The sequence below is a fragment of the Helianthus annuus genome, chromosome 8, assembly GCF_002127325.2.
Source record: "Helianthus annuus cultivar XRQ/B chromosome 8, HanXRQr2.0-SUNRISE, whole genome shotgun sequence".
NCBI classification, from domain to species: domain Eukaryota; kingdom Viridiplantae; phylum Streptophyta; class Magnoliopsida; order Asterales; family Asteraceae; genus Helianthus; species Helianthus annuus.
This window is the reverse complement of record NC_035440.2, coordinates 78,141,779-78,149,009: the sequence shown is the minus strand read 5'-3', so window position 1 is coordinate 78,149,009 and position 7,231 is coordinate 78,141,779. Positions and strand designations below refer to the sequence as shown.

Genomic DNA, 7,231 nt, shown 5'->3' with positions numbered 1-7,231 from the left:
AGTAAATTTTAAATAGTTTAAGTTGTATGAAACTAAAAAAAAAATAAAAACGTTATACTTAAATACATATATTTATTGGCTACTTAATATTGATATATGGTAACAGATATCAGCAGTTAATTCATAAGATTATCAGTACACTTATAAATGCACAATGTTGTGAATGAGTCTTTGTTGTGGTTAAAGATACTGAAACCATAAAACAATACTAAAATGAAGCTTGTCTACATCCTTTTGTTAGTAATTGTTACAACTACGACTACAATTACATGTGATTTACTATATTCTATTTTTTTCTATTTCTTTTTATATATGTTTAATATCACATACACTGATAATTGTTATGTGTTAGGTGATGACGTGGACGCACCACCATTCAAGGTATGCGAATATATTTTTCCAGCGGTTGATTGTTATGCCGCTGTTTGCGATGGTGGTTGTACGGAGTTGAGGGGGAATATGGCTCTTGGGGAATGCATAAACAACAATACGCAATGTCGTTGTCGGTGGAGATGTTAAATTTTTGTATAGCTTCTTGTGATTAAATCTATCTCTTTTATTGTTCCTTTTTAAATAATCATAATAAGAATATCAAGAGTATGTGTTACGATAAATTTGAAATGTAAAAAAAAAGAAAAAAAACGACATCACATGGGCGCCATATGTGAAGAGTTGTTTCACCGTTTACTAAGGTGTCCTATCGAAATGTGAATTGTGAAATGTGGTGGGTGACTAATAAAAAACTGAAAGAAAAAAAATGGTGAAATAAAGCTAGATCATAGGTTTATATATTAATAATAATAAAAATTTTGAAAAATTATCCACACCACTCCAGCACCGATATAAAAAACGCCTTAGTTCAAAAGATTATATTTCTTTTTGTGATGCCGGTGAACCTATTTAATTTGTGTTCCTTATTCAACAAGCATAATAAAATAAAAATTTACTGAAAGGATTGAAATCGAACATGTTTAGATCCTTCGGATTAAATTGGGTTTCCTTAGGAAACCACCCCGTTAGAAAAGAAGCACATGTCTTTCTTTTTTCTTAACGGGGAAACCTATGGTGGTTAATCAAAGAGAAAAACCTTTTAAATTTTATACGTAAAGTTATAGATACAAATGTGTATATAGATCTCGTCATTTGTAAATAATCATAACCTTCGTTTTTTATGATTTCAAAGTCATGCATTATATAACTATATAACTGATTGTTGGTAAAGATATAAAGCTGTGTGATTTAAGACTTCCATTGTAGACGAACTTGTAACTAGAATTCTAAACATATCCGAGTCTAAACTGTTAATACCAAAGAATACACTATCACAAAAAAGAACTTTAAATTTAAAAAAAAAAAAATAGAACACGATAAAAAAATCCAAATATAACATAACCCAAATTAGATACCTTGTAACTTACATACATAGCAATAAACCTTTACACAAATCAAACACACTTTTTTTGAATTACCCATTTCACTTGCAACAACAAAAGTGACACATCTATAAAAAAATCAAAAGAAAAAGTTTATAACTGAACACCGATAACAATACAATTGAAGTCAACAAAGACTTTAATCAAAATATATTCAGAAAACAATAAACCAAGCAAACCAAAAACAAAATTTCCTCAAAGTATGACAACAAGAAAGAAAGTAAAATGGCGACGACAATTTACGAGAAATTTACATCAGCAAACGTAAAAGGAATCGAACATACCTACGAAGAGAGAATTCTAGGATGCAGAAAGTGAAGTAAACAAAAAATACTAAAAGGGAGACAACTTCACACCTGAAAGTACATGCAACATATAAAAACTTGTATAGTCACTAAAACAAAACGTAAACAACAAATTGTCAAAGAAATCCAATATGCGCAAGGTACAATACCATAAAGTGGCCAAATGTTAATAATTAATATTATATATATAAATACTACAAACTAATACAGAAAAAACTAGATTATATTATAAGTGAGTGAATTGCAAGTTTTGTCCTTTATCTTTAGGCCATTTTGCAAGTTTTGTCTTTTATGTTTAAATTTGACGAGTTTTGTCCTTTATGTTTAAAAATCAAGTACGTTTTGCCCTTTGGGCAAAACGTGCTTGATTTTTAAGGACAAAACGTGCTTGATTTTTTAAACATAAAGGAAAAAAAATGCTTGATTTTTAAACATAAAGGACAAAACGTGCTTGATTTTTAAGGCCCGGAGGGTAAAACGTGCTTGATTTTTAAACAAAAAGGACAAAACTCGTCAAATTTAAACATAAAGGACAAAACTTGCAAAATGGCCTAAAGATAAAAGACAAAACTTTCAATTCACTCTTATAAGTATAAATAGTACTGTATTTTTTTTTTAAATTGTATCAATTTGCTTTTCACAATTTCAGGCTTAGTTGACATTTTCTTCTCCCAGGATAAAAAAATTTATTAACACATCCAATACATACTATTTATTATAAAAAAAATATTAGTCAAATTCATATCCATACATGTATTGACCTATAAATTTTAAAAAGCTCCACATATATAGACACACATGCGAACATCTTCGTAATAAAACACAATTTTGTTCTTTCCTTTCTCTTTTTTCTTCCTCCTCTCACATAGTTCATCCGCTCGCATTAGGATTTACGAACACACAACACTCCTTCCCTCTCCACACCTAGCATCCACCTATGATTCAGGAAAAAAAAACCTCCACTAGGATTGATTATAATGAATAATATTCCTAATCTTACTTCTACAGGACACACCAACTCCATGATTATAATTAGGACCATTAAGTATCATAAACCAAGTCACTCATATGATTAGAAAACAAATCATCTATTATAATTATTCGAGTTTGTTTATTTCATATGACCTAAAGAAGAAGATTCACTCATTATCAAACTAAATCTAACAATTCAATATTAAGAATTCAACCATGCGCTATATGAAAAAATATCATTTCAGATATCTTTAAATTCACACTTTGGTGTTTTTAAATTTTAACAGTGTTTCATAATCTCATAATTAAACAATTTATACACAGTTTTTTTTTTTTCCATAATAAGTTGGCTTTTTATCATGATATTGTCAGCCTAATTATTTTGCTTCTAGAGTTGGGATAAAATCATATTAAAGCTAGCAAGCGTCAAGCGTGTGAAATAAATATATTAGATCGCTATATTTATAAACATGTCATAATATAACTTATAACTATTAATAACATTTATAATGTTATTTATAGCTAGTAAACTCTTTTATATATGTAGTCATCTTGGGACAAAAGAAAAGTAGTGCTGTAGTGGATGCATGTGTTAGTTTAATATTTGAATAGAGGAGTAACTTTATTGACTTGGTGAGAATGTCAAATTTTAACATTTTGCTGAGCTTCCATGCGTGAACGAGCAAAGGACAAAGTCAGCCCATCATACAACTGTTGATCAAACAAAGACATCTTCACCACGCGGCTTACCTCAAACACTATATAAGCCTCCTTCATGCCCTTTTATTTGCATTCCATCTTTCAACTTCATACCCATCATCAAATCCATTCTCTCAAATGGCTTCCCCATATATTATTGCAGCTATCTTCTTCTTACTAACTAGTGGTCAGACCCGAGCGCGTTGCGGCGCGGGTATGTCACAAACATTGAATGGAACGCGTATAGGTATATCGCAAACATCGTATGAATAACCTGACGTATTAGGTGTTCACTATGTTTTGTGAAGCAAAGTTGGTTGCTTTATATTGCAAACTATAGATTAAATACTTTGGTTATATTCTAATAACATCAGTGTCCTTGTCATGTTTTTTTAACACAAAAGTTACTACCTTTGTAATTCGTCCCAGTTGACCTGCACGTTGATAAAATGGCATATGATACGCTGCCTATGAAGGCTAACCACATCGTATTCTACTTGTAGGCTGGAATTTATCACTACAAGCATAATTACGAAAAATTATTTACAAAGTTAAAAAAAATGTTATGAACGCTGCAAACTATTTTGTGCACCTGGAAAATGCCCATCTTGTTAGATGCATCCGGAGTTGTTTCGGCCACCCAAAAAATTGCCTTGCCCAGTATCCTTTTACTGTTTTGCTTGCCTTCCTGTTGTTTCATTATCTATGGAACTAGTAAAGAGATGTTTATAATTTATTATTTCCTTGTAGCAATACCATGGTATTGCATATATGCCATTATATTCTTTTGTTTTTACATTAATTTATGCATAGGTAAAGTCTATATACCTGGTGATCGTTGCATTCTTTTTTAATGTCGCTGCTTTAGGATCTGGGGTCGCTGGAATATAGATAGCTTTGTTCATAGCCATTGTTCGGTTCTCTTATGGACACATCAATAGGTGTAATTCTTTGGGAATATTAAAGATTTCTATAGGCATGATTTCTGGATCGTATATCCATCCTTGACCACCATGTCATAGCATGATTTTTCCAACATTTGTACCATTGTACCTGATAATTTGAGAAGATTAAATACAAAACTGAATATACCATGAACCAAATATTATTTTTTGTAAAATCTGACGATGAAGTTTACATGAAAACAGGGCAAGTAACACAACCATCGTCCTCACAAACGAAACCATTTACGATTTAGAGTGATTTCAGTTACCCATTCTTTGCATGTAAAATTGCTTTGCTGTATTTAATAAATACATGTAACTTAGTATAGTATATTATAAAATATTGATTTAGTAAGAGCAGATATAAGGAATATATTCATCGGTGTACATACCATTTTCGTGAGGTAAACATAACGTAGATATTGATTCTACTAAGGTTTTAACTAACAAAAAACTTACTTAACAGACAACTAAACAAACAAATACAAAACATATTGTATACTAACTTGATCGGGTAGTACCAGCTCCTGCAACACAAACGCAAAAACTATTATACATTTATTCAATATAAAAGGTAAAGTGGGAATACATCTCAACATATATTTTTAAAAATTAAATGGATTGCATAAGAGATTTAAATTTATATCGGATGTCTTTGATTTACATTTTTTAGTTGGATAAATATTTTATTTTAAAATCTAGAAAAGAAATATATAGAATTCACTTTTAAAATCTAAAAAAGATATATAAAATAGTTGTGAGATGCATCTTAGTGAAGGAAACCCCTCAAAGTAGGATAGGGTGGAAGACAATGACGGCTAATTGAGGGTTCCGTAGCGGTGGCGGAAGAGAAAGGGTCGTTGGCTTTTTAGTTTTAAAGCAAATAAACAAACATAGATTATTTCAATACCTTGACAAAAACTTCAAAACGACTAACAATCGAAGCATTAGGTTACAAATCTCATTAAATCGAAACTCACCTTACAACAAACAGCTACTTACTCAAAATCCAAAGCAAAACAACACCTGGATCATCAACAGTCAACTTTTCGTTGCATCATAGCTAATAAAAACATGTATAACATACAGAAATTGATGAATCATACAGATGACTATCACGTGATGAGAAGAGCTTACGACGCAAAGACAGATGAACAGGATAGACAGACAACCAAATAATACAAAATCCAAACTTACAAGCAACAGAGACAACTCAGAGAAGGAACCGAGATACAGAAACACCGGAGAAGAAGAGAACCTAAAAAAGGCATATAAGGCACGCAGGATTGCAGGAAGGACCAAGGCAAACAAACAAATAAAAGGAGAAGGGTGAAGTGTAACCAAAAGAAGGACCAAAACGGTAAAAAGTACCGACATTGCTTTTTAAGATATAGATAATTCTTTGTGTTACAAACAATACACCATGTGAAGCCCAGTTATCTTCTACATTTTATGACGCTTCATGTCCCAATGCACTACGTACAATCAGGACATCCATCCGAACAGCCATATCTCGTGAGCGTCGCATGGCAGCTTCCATCCTTCGTCTCCACGTCCACGACTGCTTTGTTCAGGTACTAAACCATATATATGACCACCGTAGCTACCAGATGTAAAAGAATGTGTAAGGAGTTATGTAACATTTAATGCAGGGTTGTGACGCGTCTATCTTGCTAGACGACAGTCCTTCAATCATAAGTGAAAAGAATGTGTTGCCTAATAAGGGTTCGGTAAGAGGTTATGAGGTGATAGAGGCAGCAAAATATGAGGTTGAAAAACTCTGTCCTGGAGTTGTATCATGTGCGGATGTACTAACCGTGGCTACCCACTCGGAAGAAGAGACTCAACCTCGGCTAGCCTTCTTCTAGCAAAACCGGTGCTCTTCAAAGTTTCAAAGCATCTCTAGACTCACTTATTTCCACCTTTGGTGATAACGGGCTTAGTGCCAGGGACATGGTTGCATTATCAGGTGCTTATTTGCCGTATATGTAGCTTAATTAATTCATCCATTAATATATATTTTTTGTATAAATTATAACAAAGTGTGAGCTAATATTGAATATGTGGTTAACGTAGGAGCTCATACTATTGGACAAGCACAATGCTTCTTATTCTGTGATAGGATATACAACAACGGATCAGATATTGAAGATATTGATGCAGGATTCGCTAGCACCCGTAGACGTGGTTGCCCTATCAATGATGGCAACGAAAATCTTGCACCACTCGATTTAGTGACTCCTAATTCGTTTGATTATAATTACTTCAAGAACTTGATACAAAAGAAGGGTCTTCTTGAGTCTGATCAAGTGTTGTTTAGCGGTGGATCAACAGACAGCATTGTTAGGGAATATAGCAATAATCCTTCAAAGTTCAAGTCGGATTTTGCAGCTGCAATGGTGAAGATGAGTGAAATCAGGCCTTTAACAGGTCAAGAAGGAGTCATACGAAGAATTTGTGGTGCTCTTCCCTAGTTATTTTGAATGTCATCTAAATCTTTTTTCGATTACTTGGAAATTACACTATTTGTAATCATATCTTGAGTCCTTTATTTATTTTTTTAGTCTTCAACTGCAAAGAAAAGGACCTTCAATAGTCCATTACGCTGTTTGTATTGTTTGCATCGTGTTAAAGAGAAATTTGTTGTTCAATGAATAAGAAGTGTGGGTTTCATTCTCTATTATAATTTAACAGTAGTTACTTCAATAGTCCTCTCTCCTTGGCGCTCTCTCTCTCTCTCTCTCTCTCTCTCTCTCTTTGTTCCCCTTAAAGCCAAAAACAAGAAGCAAAACACACACCACACTCCCAAACTTCACTTAAAGTTCTTTAAAGAAACTTGTTAATACACTTTAGGTGATAAGTCCATGACTCCGTGTTA

The 7,231-nt window shown here is 32.7% G+C and overlaps 1 long non-coding RNA gene and 1 pseudogene across 2 annotated transcripts; one reads left to right on the top strand and one right to left on the bottom strand.

Annotated features, from left to right (window-relative positions):
• Positions 1–3,068: 3,068 nt before the first annotated feature.
• LOC118481254 lies at positions 3,069–4,261 on the bottom strand. Of its 2 annotated transcripts, none has more exons than XR_004865083.1 (3): positions 4,238–4,261; positions 4,002–4,112; positions 3,069–3,926 (listed from the first exon to the last, which is right to left on the bottom strand). It is a non-coding gene; the product is annotated as an uncharacterized LOC118481254 (long non-coding RNA). The 2 variants fall into 2 exon arrangements; XR_004865082.1 differs by having other exon boundaries at positions 4,002–4,120; positions 4,238–4,255.
• A 1,493-nt stretch (positions 4,262–5,754) lies between these two features.
• On the top strand, positions 5,755–6,890 carry LOC110918757 (annotated as a pseudogene).
• Positions 6,891–7,231: the final 341 nt, after the last annotated feature.